The sequence below is a fragment of the Corvus kubaryi genome, unplaced genomic scaffold, assembly GCF_017639235.1.
Source record: "Corvus kubaryi isolate FWS band 111438036 unplaced genomic scaffold, C.kubaryi_AGA036_p1.0 76, whole genome shotgun sequence".
NCBI classification, from domain to species: Eukaryota; Metazoa; Chordata; class Aves; order Passeriformes; family Corvidae; genus Corvus; species Corvus kubaryi.
The window spans coordinates 11,771,626-11,791,108 of record NW_024582063.1 but is presented as its reverse complement, the minus strand read 5'-3'; the positions used below and the strand labels follow the sequence as shown (position 1 = coordinate 11,791,108).

Sequence of the window (19,483 nt, the reverse complement as noted above, 5' to 3'; positions counted from 1 at the left end):
ATTAGTTTACCATTATGACTGGAATGCCTTCTAGCATTCTAAGTCAGTTTTAATCCATATAAACAGCTAAGGAATGCTCTATCTCAAAACATGTAATTATGGGGGATTATATTACACCTCCAGCATTTTGGCAAAAACTTGCAATGGCAAAAGATATAAAGTAATACCACTTCTTGTGATTTCATACAAACAAAAAAATAAAGGCTCTTTATCACTACAGCACATTTGCTGTAGTGCTTCCCATTTTATTTTTAATCCCAGAGATAGAGGCTTTATGTCCCTCACAAAGTTTTTCATCTACATTCTCTTTCGTTCATGTCTCCCCTAAAACAGAGAATTTAGCAGAGCTGGAATTTATTCTCAAAATTTCTAAGACAATTTCTGTACATCACCACCATACATGCTACTTTTCTTTTAAACAAGGTTACACTTAAAAAGAAAATCCAAACAAACCAACGACACAGACCTTCGTTTTTTGCCAAGAATTAAGTGGCTGTTAGGTGCATTGTCTGCTGGCTGAAGAACAGCAGATTTAAGTACCAATCATGCTTACAAGTGCCATGGTTCTTTTAGGCAGAACTCAATTTAAAACAAAGTATCTGGCTCGTGGGCATTCACCTTCTTTTTGAAAAGACACAACTGTCTGAAGCATTTATTGTGAGGGGTCTCAGCCACAGAGGTATAAAAGAGCAGGAGACAAACTTCACTTCCTTTCCTCAGGATAAATTACTGGCTTGAGACAAGAGAGATCTGCTCAAATATCTGAAATATTTACATCCTGGTCAACTCTCTGCCTTCCATAGGAGTAGAACCCTCACAAGTGGGCACTCCACAAAAGTGAGATGAGACAGGGAGAGTGGCCACTCAGGAACAGCAGAAAGGAGAACTACCCGCCCCTTTTGTCCTCCAGCCATTCAACCCATTCCTTTAAGATTTGTAAAGATGCAATTTCCCTGCAATTTAAGCCCCGGATTTTCCTAAGCAGATGGTGAATCCAGGAGTTAATGAGCCTGCTGACAGCCCACCCTGCCCTGGCGCTGGTGGCCCTCCCAGCTGTACCCAGCCGCGCTCAGTGTCTGCACACAGCTCTTCCCTGCACACCTGGAGCGAGGCTGCATTTCACCAACTCCCACCCTGCCCAGGGCTCACATCATTCCTTCATTCTGTTTCTTGCCTGCAGCAACCAACCAGTGTAGTTCTTGCTTTTCCTCAAAAAGCAACAGCTCTTGTTTTCAAAGAGATGGATGCTCTGCCCACGTCAGTACCAAGGGACTCTGCTGTCCTTTGGTGGTTGTGAGCTGCTCCTGTGGGCCCACAGAAGTGTCCCCTCACTTCCTGGCTGCCTTTGGATCTTCTTGAAATTAAGTAGAAAACTTGATTGTCCTTCTCCCCAGCCAACCCTTAGGTTTCTCATTGACTCTACTAATGAAAGCCCTGATTTTCAGCACCCTCTGCTGGGTCACAGCTTTCCAAGATGGCTCTCTTCTCTTTTCAAGCCCTTTAGAAGGGGTGCATTTGACAAAATATGTCAATATATTGCAATAAATGGATATAGTCAGCTTCTCCTATGACTTGACCAGTGAATGAGTAGAACTTTTATGAATTTTTTTAAAACCCTGTTTTCTCCTTTTCACTTTAACCAAAGCCATGGAAAAACTCCCAGACTGATGGCTTGAAGTGGATTTCTAGTGGACATGTTTTTAAATCCAAGTCTTTTGCACTTTGGCGACACAGTGTCATTTTCACTTAATTTTCCTGATAACCTGCCAATGAAGCCAAAAGTCTGTTTAGCAAAAGTGAATTAAAGTGCACCTTTCTCATCTGAAGAAATAACATCTGCTGTTCTAAAGATAACTTGTTATTTCTCATGGAAACAAGATATTTAATATCTGAATCTTGTTTGTTTTCATCAAAACCTGGAAAAATAACAATAAAGTGACTTATTTGGAAAAAAAAGTTTGTTTTTGAAGCACATGCTTCAAGAAATGTAAGATCCTGCCCTCCCTGCTCTGCTTGTCACAGAAGTTTTAATTTTGAATCTTTCAGTATTCCAGTATTAAACCTGATGAATTTGATTCCAAGCGTAAGAAAGTTCTTTCATCCCGTGAGTCATTCAGCTTCTCTCTGGATGGCAGTTTTACTGATTCAAAGCTTTCTGTTTCGTAAACAAGCTCATCATTTTTCTGTGGAAAATCGTCACCTTACAAATGGATCTTGCAAGGACTCTCTGCCAGCTAGCTCGTATCCCAAACCAGAAATTACAATGGTTTAGGCAAACATTTTTTTAAAATTCATTAAGTTAACCTAGAAGAAAATCCTTATAATCTAAATCAGTGGAGATTTAATGGAAGTCTGTGAATTTAGCTGGAAAGTATTTTTTTAAGCATTTGGCAGATTAAATTTCTCAATATCAACAAACCTCTAATGTCACTTAAGTCCTGGAAATAGGGTTTATTTGTCTTATGGATGAATAAAGCTCTCTCCCAAGCACTGGATTTCATTCTTTGTGAAACCGGTGTCTTATGCAGCACTGAGTGGATAACAAGGCATGCATTTAATACATAAAAATCAGAGTCATGAGACACTGAAAGTTAATTATAATGTAGCAGAGTTTAAGGGTCAGGATTAGCAGGCTAAGATTACTTGTCACTCTGAGTAAAAAGACCAGGGAAGAAGAGGTCCATCACAGTAAGGTAATAAGAGAGGGCATTAAAAGGACATTTGTGGAGACTATTTGCTTTGTTTCAGGTTTGTTTTGTTGCTGGGGGCTTTTTTGTTTGTTGAGTTTGTGGGTTTTTTTAAAGGAAAAATCTGCATTTGAAAATTGGTCCCAGGTATCCAAAATTCAGAGGAAGTTATTTGATTTTTGAACTTTAAACTTTGTCTTCTTGAAATCAAAAGCTTTAACTTTGTATCCTTTTCTTTTCCTGGCATTGGTGAAGCACACTTTCCCTCTCATATTATTTCCATTCCAGCCTTGTGCTATGAAAGGAAAAACCTTATGGAAAGAACATAGTGCCTTGATTGTCTCTATATACTACAAATAAAAAAATGGAACAAGCTGAGCAGCACTTGGGACTAGACACTTATTAAATACATGTTACAATGAGAAACAGACTGTATCAACTGTATGCTGGAGTGACATATCATTTTCAGATATATTCCACTTCCACGTCACTTTAGCAGCATTTATCACATCAATTGCTAAAAATTAGATTTGGCTGGCAAAGAAAAAGGTACAGAAGAAAGGTATTTGTCTTGGCTTATCCAGAAATCTTCAGCTGTTTGTATTTAGGGAGCAGAACTATTCAACGTGGGCCTGGTCCTCAAGACTGACCTCAGTTTTATATTCACTCCCCACTCTGGAAAACTTTCCAGTTGACTCCAGTGGATATTTTGCTGAAGTCTAAATTTAACTGAGAGCTAGTACAGAAAACTCTTCTGCACATGATTACTGCTGGTAATCAACCTCCTCAAAGTCAATGAGAATATTTACTTGAATTGTCTTAAATGTTCTTTGTAATCTTGAACAAAATTTTTTACCATGAGGTCAAGAACCTTTGATAATTCATCAGAGAGGAAAAAAATGTATCCCTCAGAAACCTTCGCAGACAATTAAAAATCTTACCAAAAAAAATTCTTTTTTTTCTCCTTCACCCCCAAACCAAATAAAATGTAACTGGCTATGCACTGGCTACTTATAATAGCTGACATGGTGTCCTTGAGATACACAGGACCAATGACAGCCTTAAAAAATGAACCTTCCTTGCACACATGAGACATGCAGAATTTCTGGGCTTTGCTGCAATTTTGTCCAACTGTTCTCTAAAGTGCACATATGCTGCTCTTCCTATTCCTAGTCTTTGTGGTTAGATTGCCACCAGCCAAGTTTCCAAAATAAAATCTGAAATTCCTACAACAGACAAAAGTGTCCGGTAACACGGTCCAGTATAGTTAGAGATTAGACCAGTCAGTAAATAAAATAATACATCACTTATTTGTTACAGGCTGGGGGAAGCCAAGCCCAGGAGGTGGGGAGGATCAGCACACGGCTGCCAGACACCGCTAAGCCGGCACAGAGCGCTAAGTAGGGCAGCAGCAACCGAAATCAAAGGTTCACAAATTGGCAGGACACATTCTTTTGTTGCACAGTCACTGGTATTTGAAGGGTGAAATCCAAGCTGTGCTGAAGTCACCAGGAAAAGTCTCTGTGAGCCAGGACATCACCTTAATAGAAAGTAATTAACCTTGCTATTCCTGCCAAGAGTTTGGGTCTGTGGACAGCAACCCATTAAGCCCTGAAACTCGCCTGTGCTACAAGAGCAGTCTTTGCAAAAATGTGCAGAGTACGGCAGGAAGAAAGGTTGCCCTGGTGAGGTTTGCACACTGTGGTGGCTGCATGATTATATAGGAGAGCGTCTCCTTTTCCAAACCAATATCAATGATAATCAGCAGTGATGTGAAAAGAGATGATGAAAAATTACAAGAGGGCATTTCAAATTCAGTTTTGGCAGCAAGAAAAACTTGTAGCTTCCAGCAGCTCTATCTGCAGCATGGAAAGCAGCCCAACTCAGTGCACTGGGATCTGAGCATGGGCTTGAAACTTGTGCCCACATTTTAGGCACCCAATTTCTCCCCTGGTGGGAAAAAACCCAGTAACAGCTAACTTACTGTATTGAACACTGTGTTTATTTCAAGAATATATTTCTCTTTGTTGGGACAAAAGACCTTTCAACCTTCATACACATAAACCGGAGGTCTTCTGGAATTGTTCCCACAGTGTCCACTGACGAAGATAACACTGAGCACTCCTATGCACCCTTACTTCTTTATACTGAATCAGACTAGAATAACTAAAATTGGAAAGGAAGTCCATTCAGGGAGGAAGAGGTCTTGACTCATTACAATGGGAAAGACCAAAATCAAGCTGATTAAAAGCAGTAAGTGTTCTAAAGAAATGAGATGTTGTCTCCTCTGTCACTGAATAGCATCCTCCAAAGGAGAGGTCTGAAGTCTTTTTCTGGATGGAGGGATAGCAGAGGCGTTTTGAAATATGGCAGTTTTTATTTCCAACTTTACAGAAAATATTGTCTCTTCCTATCAGATGAGCATCTGGCCATGGTGAGCCAAATGACTGTTGATTACCATAATTTACGGTCTCTGGAGCTGAATGTGAACATCACACATTTCCAGCTTTCAGAAAATGCCCTTTCTCCCTCTCTCCCAACAGAGACCACCACATCTCCACCAGGCCCACATTCCACTGGCATTCATCCAGCTTCCTCATGTCAGTGGGACTATGCAGTGTTGCATTTCAGTGCAACCATCAGGCTGCTGTTTGTCTTAGAAACACACTCTGCTCAAGGGCACTATGAAACCTGAACTCCTGTGATACACACTGGATCGCAAAACCCCAGAGAAAGTACATAGAAACACTAGAGAAAGCATTTCTGACTCACCGAAATCACTTCTCAGAGAAGGTCACAGACAGGCTCTGGCCACTCAGAGGAGACGATAAAACTTTCCCCTCTTCCCCCCTCCCTTTTACCACCAGAAAAGTAAACAGCAACCAACCAAAGTAAACCTTAAAAAAATTAAAATAATTACCAACTTTAAAAGACAATCACTACTGAAATACTAAAAATCCACCCCAAACACCAACTCTCTGCTGAACAGAATTTTAATCCTGAGGACACTCGTGTCTGAAAAGTTCAAAGGACTGCAGAAGGGATTTTGTCAGTAAGGCAGACAGGATGCAAGTGTGTATTAGCACAGAGAGCAGACACTCATTACAGTGGGGGCTTGGGTATGGTTCTGGTTTTGCAATCACAGTTACTGTTGTGAAAGCACAGACTTCTTTGGGCCCTGTATTAGGATGACAGATAATGTTCTCCAAAGTCAGTAATGTCTAGGACCATATGGAAACCCTGAGACTTATGTTATCAGCATTATTGTGAATGTGTTTAACTCTTAAAGTTTCCCTTAGTTCAGACAAATACCCTACAAATTGTTTTCTCTGAAAAGGATTTGTGAAAGTGTTTTTATCCTTGTTCAAAAAGTATTCTGATGTTATGATTCAGTGATGAGAAGTGATAAACATTCATAACAGACTTTTTCTGGTACAGTAACTACAGATTATGCAGGACACAGTCAAGGGAACGTTACTGAAATTGGCCTGATATTAGATACCCAGAGCGTATGTTTGCAGACTTGTTGGCTCTGATTGTAAATGAGCTTGTCTTCCATTTTAACTACAGTTCATTTCCAGGGAGCAATTTCTACTGTTTTAAAACCAGTCTGTACATGTTGTACCTAAAAGCAAATGAAAAACGTCTAGAGATGGGAAGTAGCATGTGTATATTTCCAGAGAAAACAGCCATTTCAGCAGAAAACCGTGCCTGACAGTAAATACTTGACCATAATCAGCCTGGCAGCAGAGATTTTACATGGCATGGTGATGTATCTCCAAAAAGTTAACCTGATTGATAAAAACTAAACTAAGGTTCTTATTTTCCTTTGGGTTTACAGGCAGTTTCAGAGAGTGTAAATCCTTCTTGAACTGAAAAAATCTAAAAAAAACTGAAGTCAAGAAGGGCTTTTAATAATGTAGCAATGTATAATCCATATATTTTTACTAGTCTTTGAGAGAAAAAAACTCTTCTAAAAGACCTTCTATGTGTTTCTGCATGAGCAGAATTATTTTTTGGGTTACTCACGTCAGGCTTGCAATATTCCCATTCCACCTGTTTTATAACTTACTGTCACTTCTCTTATCCGTAACAAGGGTGCAACGCCTACCTGAGACCTGATCTTCTCCCTTCTGCCTTTGATGTTCCTCACTCTGTGCCAGGGGTCACAGTGCTGGGAGACATGCCATGGGGTATGAATGATTTAAAGCAACAGGTGAAAGTCTTTAAATGAGTGTATTTACCAGCACCTTTCAAGGACTCTGTATCAGCTATGCTTGATCGTATTCCATGAGCGTTCTCAGATGCACTTTCCTTTGTGTTGCTGTTTAGTAGCGCGGTTACATTTCATGTAAGTTTGCTATTCTGTGAATTTCACATGTTCATCTTGTAAAGCTGGACTTGTGTGGATGGTTAATCTCTCAGGCTTTCATCACTCAATAAGGGACAGATGCACTTCAGTGTTAAGCAAACTATTAATATTTCCTACATTTCCCATGAAAATACTTCTGCCTGCCTCTCATCCACTTACACTTTCTGTTTTAACATTCACTTCTGCTGCCTCCTCTGACTGCAAGAATCTGAAGTCTCCTATGCCCTAAACAATTTGCTGGTTTACCTAGCTTCCTTCAAATCTTTTTCTTAAAAACCACTTCTTCTAGAGCTATATTATCCCACAAAGCTTTGACAGCTCATCGCCCCCTGAGGCATGGCATGACCTTTAGCTAGAATTCCAGCATCAAGCTATGATCAGACGCTCCTCTTATGCACAACTACAAATTAGAAGAATCCCTACTCTTATCTTCAAATGCTTCCCAAGATGTTACATTTGCACGACAGGTTTAATGATTGCAGACCTAATTGTGAAAAAAAGTTAAAATTAAACAAATCAAATGCAAAAGCTGTGAAGTCCCCTAATGCAAGGGAAAATATACTGAGGACTATAAAGTGGAAAGAATGTCATTAGAGGTCATCTGTAAATATTGCTCTGTCCACTAAAATAACACACACAAAAGCAACTGTGAGAACATGCACCCTTGATCTCAGACTTTGAGTACTGAAAATTTCTGTATTCAGCAAGGAAATAAAACATTTTCCTTTTCTTTCTTGCTCTGCATTCATTTATCTTGTAGCAACAGAAATGTACTTATCATGCAAAGTAAAGACTAAACAAAAATTATTCCCAGATTAGAGACAGTCAGTCAGGATTTCCTTACAACATGATATTTACTGTACATAGAACAGCAAGATTGGCTCCTAATGCTGATAATAGAAGCAATGCTGATAAAAGGCTAGAACAGATCAGGAACTAGGAACAGTCTGTTGTAATCCATTCTACACCACTGCTTAGTCATAATGCTGACTGGAATGTTACACAACTCAATGCCTCTCTTCCCACTACAATGTGCTTCTAGCATGTAGCTCTAATGTTATAAATAATTCTTTAGTAGTTCCAGTAGCCTCAAAGAAAAAGATGAAGGGATCACTCAAATGTGTCCTTGAGTTCCTGGCAGCATCCTGTAGCACATCAAGAACGTAACAGTTTCAGGTGTTTAAATATAAGTGAATTACATTTAAAATAAAGATTTTTAATAAAAAATAAATAATTAAAAGCTGCAGACATTCAACACCCACTCTTGGCTTCAGACTCCATTTGCAGATTGATAATGATCAGCACCTATAAATCCTCATGGGCAGTGAAATGCTGGAAGGGAGAGAGAATGTTTTCAACAATAGCTGATGTCTGCATCAGCAACAAAAACAGTCTCTGAGCACTGGCATCAAGGAGCATTTGATGTGAACAAAGTGACATCTTGTTTCATCAAAGGTTAATGAGTACAGCAGCTCTGTCAGCAATACATTAAGACAGCAGTGTCACTGTTCATCATACTTGGTGAGTTCAAGGCAGACTGCAAGCATTACCATTCGCGCATTTGTCGGGGGTTCTTTTCTCTCCCAGCTCAGTAAGTTTAATGTGACAAGTTAGTGTTTCCCAACTCTTTATGCTGTTTTTCTGTGGAGCAAAAGTGTTTTTGTAAGCCTGGTACTTGTGCTGACTGGAAAACTAGAGGCTTTTCTCAGTAAACTTAGTTAAAATAGAAAGCATTAGAGAAGATGCAATACAACATTATTTATCCTTCTTTTTGTTTTACGGTATTCTGATAAAAATCTTTTGATGCATTTTTTTAAAATGTGATATTGCTGAGTTAAAGACCTTCTTTGCAAGCAAATACATTTGTGTAAAAGTTAAAGTTTATATATTCATCCATAATGGTCCATGAAATGAAAGGAAAAATATATATCGGCATGAATAGGGGGAAAAAACCAAGCTCTACTGAATTGCTGCATAGACAAATTTCAGCACTATGCACAAATTCTGCTGCTAGATCCAGTGTCACTGGGCAGTGCTCAAAGACATTACAACCGACTTCTGGGCTCATAGTGATTTCTATCAGTATCTCAGGAAATTATTATGGGGCTCAACAAGCACCTAACTACAGGACAGATTAAGTAAGACTTTATGCATGAATAAGGGTTTGGGATCTGGACCTTAGGTGCAATAGCACTTGTTGAATTCTGTCATCCAAGTTTACAACAAACAGCAACTCATTTCCCTGATGGATAATGCTTTTCTCTATACTAATATTTCTCTAATTCACATGATATGGATGCTGCTTCTTCACCTCACATGCCATCAGCTTCCAGTGTCCATGACTGAAGCCAAGGATGAGAAGTCTGTTTCTGCTTGGGAGCTGCCCAGATGAGGTTTGTAGCCTTTAGCAAGGCAGTAGCGTTATGTTGTGTTTATCATACTACCATTCTATGAGTTGTGATCACAGCGTTGCTGAAAGTACTTCTGAGTCCTGATGCTATGGGCAGGTTGTGGCTATTTTCAAAGGCTTTGGTTCTCCCTCCTCTGAGGGCTGAATGACTCATTTGGGACAGTATTTCTATTAGGATATTTGCTTTACACAAGCCAAACTTTCAGCTCTGTCAGTCTCCAGCTAGACAAACCTTAACAGCTTAGAGCACAAAGGTCTTGTTTATGTCACTGCATATTTGTGTTTCACAAGACAACCTGTACTTTATAGAACAATCATAGAAAAGGTGGTTCAAATGGAGCTCAGGAGGCCATGTAGTCACCAGATATTTTTATGTAACTCCTGACAGACACTTGCATAATCCTGTTTTAAAAACCTTTGGTTTTTAAAACAGAGGTGGTAGAGGTCCCACCTAATCCATTCAACCTTTGCTTTAGAAAGGTTCCCTCTCTCCCATAAAATACCTACCTCACCTCTTTCTTGGTGCTGAGGCTTGATTTCATCACTGTGAACAAGTAAGCCAGACTACTGCTCTCCTTTCTGCTGCTTCTTCTAAGACTAACCAGATATTCTTTTGTCTTCTTTGGATGCCCCAATGCTGTACAGAACTAGGAGTCATACATAGAACTTCTCCATTTCCTCTGTAGCAAGCCGCTTTACTGAATCAGATTATGCAGTGAGGAAGATTTTAATTTGTGCCTCACCTGTTATATTCATGCACAAAACAGTCCTGTCTGTGTTGTAAATCATATTCTTTCATGTTTTGGCTAGCATTCCACCCCATTTGCTAAGGATAAAAATAACTTCAAGTTTGGAGATACTGTTTTGGCAAGTCCATTCTGTGGTTTTCAAAGCAGAGGGAATGAAGGCAGGCATGACTTTTGCCCTGGTTTCCTAAGGATAAGATACCTACACAATCCTTCTACACAAGACTTTCTGTCCACCCATCCCACCCCCATAACAACTTCTGATCCTTTAGGTCAATGTCAGCCTGTTCTGACAGGAACGAAGAGTTCAAAGACTCAGTTTCTGCAAGACTTGGGGGGAAGGGGAAGAAAAAAAAGGGGGGGCATCCAAGAACAAGAGTATGAATCAGAATAAGCAGATAACATATCAGATATGTAGAATCCTTTTAGGAGAGACACTTAGAAAATATCTGTTTTTCAGGACAAGTTTCCCTTGAAGAGCTGGAGTAGCCTAGAGGACAAATTGGGCTTCCTGGTTCCAGAACTCCTCAATCCATTTGCACTAACACAGAAAATAAGTTTGAAAATAAGACATTAAATTCTCTGTGAATAGAGTTATTATTTCTGCAAAAAACCTTTCATCAACAGGTCTGAAAGCATGTGACAAAAGCAGGCCTTGAGCATTATCTCTGGTTCATGTACTGAAGAACTGAGAGGTGATGCAACTTGCCTGAGGTCACAATGGAGAGCACAGCTGTCCCTCGAGCAGTTTTCCATACTGCTTCAGGAACACCTCAAGTAGAATCAGTTTGCTTTTATCTTGCTATCTTATTTTTTCCTCTGTAGACTTTACACTTACGTGGGAGAGTGATCTAAGCTACTTGTATTTTTACCTGGCAGACACAAACCAACAGAGAATAGCACATCTCAGATTTTGACAACTGTATTTGAGTGAGCATCCATATGTTGAAGCATTATAACAAAGACAGTTACTTTTGAAAATTAAGTTATCTCTGTCTGAATTAACCAAGGGAGTTCCAAAATCCTCTCCAGCTCCAGATGATTGAGGGCACAAACTCTTGCTGAATTCTGGGTTGGGTTTACTACCCTTGTCCAGAGAAGTACTATTTGCTTCCACATAAAAATCATGTAGTCCTTGTGTCCTCTTAATCTCAACATATGATTTGCTTACTTTTAAATATATTCTAGGATATTATGTAGCCTTAACAGTTGTATTCAGCTATCCTAAATAATTCTGTTCCATAATCAATATCCATCCACAAGTAGTTTCTAAAAATCAATCTGTCTGAAAGAATGTCACACTGAAAATGAAATTTCATGGGGGATCCATGCTCATTTTATCAGAACTTCTTTTATAACTCTAGAGAAATCCACTCAGTATCAATGATTGAGGGTAAAACACAAAACAATGTCCCCCTGCTAAATATTAGCAACAAAGAACAATTCATTGGAAATAAGCCTTGCAATTGCAACTCCATCCAAATAACTAAATAAATGAATTGCTAAAAGCACTGAATCCCAATGATGTCTCTAAGATGTCAGGAAAGGAAAAAAAGCTGTCTCTTACCATACAGCTGCATTTAAAATTAAATTATCCAGCAGCCTCCCTCACCCATCACAATTGGCACTTTTCCTATCTTCACTTCAACTAAGCAGATTTGAAGAACCTTAAAATGGTAGGAGATGGCCATTGAGGAGAGTTGATAACTGTAAGCGGTACTTGAGTTTTAAATCTAGTTACAGATACTTTATTCTGGCCATACCAAAATCTTGGCATGCCTGTGCCTTCATCAACACAGGTATAACAATGTTAATGTTGGGATTACTCCCCTGAGCCCTAGTGGAGCAGGCAGCCCTTCCCTTCAAGACTGGCATTCACCCCTGTGACCAGCGGGCTGAGTCCTGACTGTAACTGAGATGCTGCATCACAGCTATTTCAAACATTTTATGTTTATACACTTATCTACTTCTGCTTGGATGCTTTTATTTGAATTTTTTTTTCATTGTAGTTTTGGGCATTGTTTCACTAAGACACTTTAGCAAATGTTTAATTTTTACCGTGTAAGCAACGGAGCCATCTTGTACAAAGCACAGCTTCTACAACACAGAATCTTTTTCCACCTTAAATGGAAAAAGGATTTAAACATATATTTATGCCTTGTGTTGACCTGAAAGCACTGTTGTAGTGACAGAAGCAGAACTATTGGCAGCAGTCACCATCCCAGTACTGCTGTATCACTGGAACTCACACCTGATGTTGAAGAGTCTTTCTATTCAAATCCTGTGCCCTTTACTAAGGGCATCACTGGTAGCTTTGAAAAGGACACTTCTCTTTTTGAATACTGTGCTCCAGTTCCCTATCACGCACAGCTTTTAAACCAGTATTCACACACTGAGTTTTAAAACCAGGGCAAATACAGTAGTAAGAAAAAATGGAGAAAAATAAGGGTTTTTTTTCTGTCAGAGGAATCTCTAGCATAATGTGGTGCCTCCAGAAATTAAGGAAAAAGACATGAACCAGAAAAATATCCTGAAAATGACAGCATAAAACAAGAATCTGCATTGATATGTAATATACAGAAATGTTCAGATTTCAATAAAGAACATACACTGTTAATTAGGTCTAAGTTGAAAATAATATCAAACACACTGTGGGGATTAGAACAAAGCCTGTGAGCATGCACTTACACTGAGGGTGATTCTAGTCAAGTTTTTGTGGGTTAAAATTAATGAAAGGAGAGAAAGAGCCAACAGAATATGAATAGAAATGAAATTATTTAATTAACCCAAGTGATTTTTAGATGTATGATCAGTTTCAGAGCCTAACACTTACAGCTTGCAATAGCTATTTAAAACACTACTTGGGATGTTAAGGATTATGGTACGTGCTTGAATGAAAGTAGGAATTTGGGATTTGGATTACTTCTTTGACCATTTAGGGTCTGGCATAGCAGCCTCAAATGTACCCATCTAAATGGGATGGCTCACATGAGTAAGGTTGGTCACGTGCACGTGTGGTGGCCACAGCCTTCGCACACAGTAAGGAACTTCAGGGCTGAAGATATAAATCTGCACGTTTGGTTTAAGAGAGGGACTCCCAGGCTGGGAACTCTTACAAATCAAATAATCTGTCTCAAATAATCAAACACTAAAACGGTGCTTCCAAACACTGGGTTATACAAGTTTCCAAATCTGTGCTTCTCATGCACACAAGAGATATTCTACACATTTTATTTGCAGGCTTGGCTGCCACTCTGGAAATCACCTGATGTCAGCAGATCAGTATAGCTGCTATCTAAAATGATATTCACAAAATAGAGAAGCCCTTATATCAAATCTTTGCCTGCTTCATGGTGTGAAAATGTCACAATCGGTTTGAAATTCAACGGATAAACGGATAATATAAAAGTTTCACAAAACTATAAGGTAAAAGTATACTACATAAACCATGCATGCAGCACCCACAGCATCAAATCATCCACAAATATCAATGGACAATGCTTCTACTTTTTTGTCTAGTAACTACATTTTCCACATATTCATGTAGTGGAGACTTTCTTTAAAAAATGAACGCTCCTTTGAATCATGTAATCCAAGATTTTACAATGGAAACAAATCAATATGTAGGCAGCTACATTGTTATCTTCTCTGTGAGCTCCCTTCCAGATTTTCATATGTTGGAAAGATTATAGCACCATGTAATGAGCTATGCACATGCTATCTGACATCCCCAGCCTATATACACACAGCCCTAAAATAATGAGTAACCGCATACTCAGATAACTCAATCTGTCTTCCTAGCAATAATTCAGTCAGTCTTTTCACTAGGAGTCCTCACCATCTTAGATCTTTCTCCTCAATTTGAACAGATTCAGATACTTCCCATGTCCTCACAATCACTACTAAATTATGAAAGATAAGGTGGAGGATGGTTCCTCAAATCTGACATATATATTCCTAGATTTACCTCAGTATATCACAAATGGGAAATAAAAACCAAACCAAACCCAAACAACCAATCAAAAAAACAGCAAACTCCCCCAATTTTATAAAGGTTTTTTTTTTTTTTTTAATTACCAGTTTCAAGTGCCATTACAAGGAAGATAAATTTTGTAGTTATCCCATCAAAATAATGATAAATTATAATAATGTTTTGGTTCTCCTATACCCCGGCTTCATATGTGTTGCACACTCCCAAATCAGGTCAGAGTGCTGCAAACACTCATGACATGAAATAGAGGCTGACCAGTAAGATTTGTATGTATTCACTGTGCATGTACAAGCTCAATACATTCATTTTACCTGGCTGAATGTGCATGATGAAAATACAAGAGTGCACAAAACTAACATGATAGCCTGCAGAAATGCAGAGAGCAATCTGAGCTTGCTTCTAGGTCTGTTTATGACTTTGAATGCTCAATTCTATAGAGACAATTGAGGTGTTCTACCAACATTACATTTCCATCTGAGTCCTTTCACAGTATAAGAGAATGAATACTGTATTTCTTGTTCACTTTGAAAGGCTGATGGGATACCATGCTTGCAAATTGTGTGCAATGAGGCCAAGGGAAGTCTGGGATGGTCATTTTGTTTGTAATGTTGCTTGAAGAGAAATTTCAATTGGTCAAACTCAGTAACTGCAGTTTCAACAGCATCAGTTTGCTCATATTCTGCTCAAAAAGAGTCAGCATCACCAAGGACACATTGATCTCGCAGACTCACAGAATGTTCTTTTATGAACTGTTGAGAGGAGAATTTAGGGCCAAGTTCTTTTTTTTTGTGTGGTTATCTTACAAACTATTGTTGTCTTCCAGGTTTTCCTGTTTGTCTATCCACATTGTTTACCTCTTGCCATATATTTTTCCCCATGACTTACTCTGGGACAGGATCGGGTTGCTTGCACAGAGCTTAGCTCAACTGAGTCCTGACCCATGATTCAGAGTGCTGAATATCATAAGAAAGAGTCAAAAACTTCCAGGTGCTATTGCTTTACCATTGACTAGCTTTGAAGTATCAGGCAAGTCACTGCAGCAGTTCTTCTAAAAATAGGAAAAATACCACCATTTTTAGAGCAATGGCAATTACTTGTTTCATAATCTGCATTTTAGACCTGCAAAATAGCTAAAGGAACCAATTTTTATTAAAAGAAATACTTCTTTATCACTGTAGATGCCAAAAGAAAAAAATTCTGACCAGAAAAGAGAAGACAGACAGATAATTTAGACAAGACAGCTATCTCCAAATAAGCAAGACTTCACGAAATCTGGTCTTAATCAGTTCAGAAACTAATCAAAGTGGTCTTTAAACCATAGGAATCACCTTTGAGAGTATACAGAGGACAGAAACAAGAAGAAAAGAGGAAGAAGGAATCACAGAGTGATTGTTGAAAGCACAATCCACTCAAGTCCTGGAAAGGTTCTAGAGCAAACGATAAAGCAAACAACTTTTAACCACTGGAATATAACAGTGATAAAAAAAGCTAGAAAAAAACATGGCAAGTCAGCTCAATTTCTGTCTTTGATGGATTGATAAGTTCAGCAGGTAACAGAAGAGCAGTAGATGTATTTCAGCTTGAATAGGAATTTTGACATGTAGTACACAACTATATAAAAATTAATGAAAGAAAGTCTAAGTGAAAACAGAGTACGTTCACATCTGACTGAAGAACATCTATTGCTGATTCGCTGCTGAAACAATTCCTATGATGAACAGGTATCTGAAGTAGACTTGAACTATTTGTACTGGAAATAACTTTTGTTCAATGAATGATTTTACAATGGAAAAAGAAAGGCGAAAAGTGTGCAGATAGCAATCAGGTAAGGAGCTACTGCAAGTAGATTCATGACCTGGTCCTGTCCTCTAGGACTTCTGAGTAGTATAGAAATACTGAGATATAATAAGGTGATAAAGCACTCCAGAACAATCAATAAGTCCAAAACTAGAAGATGAACTTTCGTAAAAATTGCTTTGAAGTATTACACTTGGGGGAAAACAAATCACAGGTGCCAAGACAACCAGCAAGAGAAACATATCATCTTCCTTTTCCCTAATGACAATTTTAAGCAACTGTGTTATTGGCAATTGCAAATAAGGCACAGTGAGTTTGGAGATACTATACAGATACAGTAATGACAGTCTGTTGGCCAGCACAGCTTCAGAGATGTATGCACAGAACACAAAAATCCTCCAGCCAGTCTAAGGAGGTGTTATGTTGGCAAATTCCCTGAGAAAGCACATCTCAACACCACCTGGCATGAAAGCACCAACTAGTGAAAGATAACCAAGATAGCCAGCAGGGTATATAGGAGGGAAACTTTTTACAATTAAATTCATTCAAGTAAAGACCCATTTGACACTGTGAGGGGGAAAAAATCCACCGAAAAACCCCTACAAGGTAAACTTCCTACACAATTGGGTATTGTTTTCCCTGTTTGGATGTTCAATCTGTCATCATAATGTCTTCAAAACCTTGTTTACAATGAAGCAAAGGAGCTAAAAGTTGGTGACAGGCAAGGTCCAGAAAGGATTTTTATAAGCTGAAATCAATTTTATCTAGGAAATCAGTAAAGAATCATACTGCAAACTAATTCAAACCATACATGTAATTTTTTTTCAAACATTTCTGAATATTTTGGAATAAAGGGAATAGTTCTGGGAATTCATACAACTAGATTGAAATTATAGTCAGAAGTTACAGGAGTACTCAAAAATTATTTCTTTTGCTACTTTCCAAATCGTTTGGGGAATTTTCTTCTCAGATATGCATTGCCATGTGGCAGGAGAAAAAACAAGACTGACTGGAAGTTTGAACGCAGGGCTGCTTGTGAGGCCACAAGTGAGAAATATAGGTTACACTATGCTTTGCTTTTAGCATCTAAGAAACTTGTATGAGTGAACATACCTGCCAAAAGTTACATTAGCAACAAGGTATCTTGTGTCTGTGCCAACACGTTTCCCTTCAAACATGGAAATAACTTACCCCACGTGTCCGGCCCTCACTGCTTTGAAAGCCAAAACATATCTGCTGCAAGTTAATTTGAGTTTTTGCTTTGGATGAAGGGACCAGACTGCTGACTTGGTGGTATTTGGAGCAGAAGGCGAGAGACTGAGAGAACTGGATTTGTCCAGACTTGAGAAGGTGAAATGAGATCTTATGATTTTATCCATGTGCTTTATATAACATGTGCCTCTAAAGAAGACAGAGCCAAACTTCTGGAGGTGCACAGGAAGCAGCCAATAAACACAGGCTGCAACCAAGGAAATTCCAATTAGATCTTAGGATTTTTTTTTCATCATGAGAGCGGTCACAAACTGGAACAGGTGTGCAGGGGGGACAAGGAGATTCCCTTCTTGCAGGTGTTTAAAATCCAACTGGACACGGCCCTGAGCAGCCCAAGTTATCTTTGCATGGATCTAATTTCAAAGCTGGATTTGCTCTAAACATGCCTATTGGACCAGGCAGCCTCCAAGGCTGAGTTATTCCCTGACAGAGAGAGCTGCTTCAAGGCTGCTCTCTTAGAAAAGTGCCTCACAAGAAACAGGGCCTGATCTTAACAGCATCAACAACAAAGCATCAACTTTTAGATGCTTCTCTCTGGCCCCATATGCCAGCAGGTTATTAAGAAGGATTGCAGATATGCTCCAGGATGTGTTGTGAATTCTATCAATGCACAAAAACTTTCTATAGTGGTATTTTCTCAAATGGGAGTTGTTCCTTCACGAGCCCTGCTTCAAACTCTTTACAAGAAAAGGAACATGCAGGCCTTGTTTTTTTACCTTGTACTGACAGAAGAGAGACCCTCTCGCTATGCTTGCACTAGAATATAACAACTCTGAGTTGGTTTTATTTTTCTGTGTGTATGCTTGCTTTTGTTTTTAACATCCCTAAAAGCTTCCTAGTGTTAGAACTAAAAACAAGCAAACAAACAGAAAACCCAAACAGGATCTGGGCTTCATGTTACATTTGTATCCAGCATCTGCAATCTGATCTCAACAAAACAAGGGTTTTGTTTAGAATTAGTCTGAATTCTAAACAAACGAGTGAAGAGTTAGAAGATACTCTTAAAGCACATACAGACCACACATTAAATAGACACTGCACAGGACTCGGAAATTTTGCTTTAATACCCAGTTCTTCATGAAAACCCTAAAGGAACTTGGCCAACATATTTTGTTTTTCTCTGTCTCGCTTCTCTCCCATAAAAAGGAGAATGATATCCCTTTTTTGCCACTCTGACTTTCTAAATACACAGGGCTGAAAATCCCACAGGAAATGCGCTCTGTCCTATTACACTATGAACTCACCAACAGTCAAGTTATCACAAAAAAAAAAGTATGACTAACATATGGTGAACAGAAAGAAATAAAAATCTGAGTACTCCCTTGCAAGTATACTACAGATTTGGTTTAATTGAAAAACTGATGACTCTTGGAGGATAAAGGCTTTTCCCACATCCTTATGCAGCACTGTCTGTTGTGCCATCCAGATTGTGTCCATAAGTCCACAACAAAACCCTGCCTCCAGGACAGCTTCTTGTACAAGAAACAACATTTCCCACCTCTCACTGAGATCCAGATTTAGAAACACAACCCCCTAGGATCTTTGTGAGGGATCTGATGGAATCTAAGCCAGTGGCACTGAAAGCAGACACCTGACACACAAGGACAGGACACGGTGTCATGTGGAGCCACATCGTCAGTTTATCTCATCAGTTTGCATGAATCTGCAGAGCTGCCTTTGGACTGTAAACCAAAATGCCACATGCAGGTAACGCTTTGCAGAGTGTAAATGTAAGCACTTAAATTTATGTGAAAGGCCAAGCAGGCCTCAGTGCTGTTTTGGTTTCCAGAGTTCTTGAGAACATTCACACTCAGGCCTTATGGTGAAGAGGTTCTTCAATCTCCCCTCAAAGCAAGCCTTCTCCTTGCCTGTGTCTGTACATTCCTAGACATCTTTAATCCAAGCTCTCACACATGCTATCAAGAAGCAATGGCCACAGAAAGGGCCCTCCTGCCAGTGTGTCCTGACTAATGAAAGAGAACAAGTCCTTTATTGTTGCTCAAGCATCCTATGTCAATACAATAAAATCACTGTCTTCTGTTCTCAGTGTTACATTTGTTTATGATTACAATGTTTATTTCTTGCTGCGAGACTATAACTCTGCAGGCTTTCTTCTGTTAAAATGCATTTTACCACCCCCACCCTGTAATCCTTTTCCCGCCCCTCACCCACTTCTCAACTTGTTGCCAGAGCAGAAAAATTCTCTTG

General features: G+C 39.1%; 2 long non-coding RNA genes across 11 annotated transcripts in view; one reads left to right on the top strand and one right to left on the bottom strand.

The window, feature by feature from the left end:
• The window catches only part of LOC121675824, a 114,650-nt gene that overhangs the window by 80,862 nt on the left and 14,305 nt on the right, over positions 1–19,483 (bottom strand). The gene's annotated exons all lie outside the window — the stretch shown is intronic.
• On the top strand, positions 8,379–19,317 carry LOC121675826. The gene is made up of 3 exons (XR_006020240.1): positions 8,379–8,580; positions 9,386–9,452; positions 10,676–19,317. It is a non-coding gene; the product is annotated as an uncharacterized LOC121675826 (long non-coding RNA).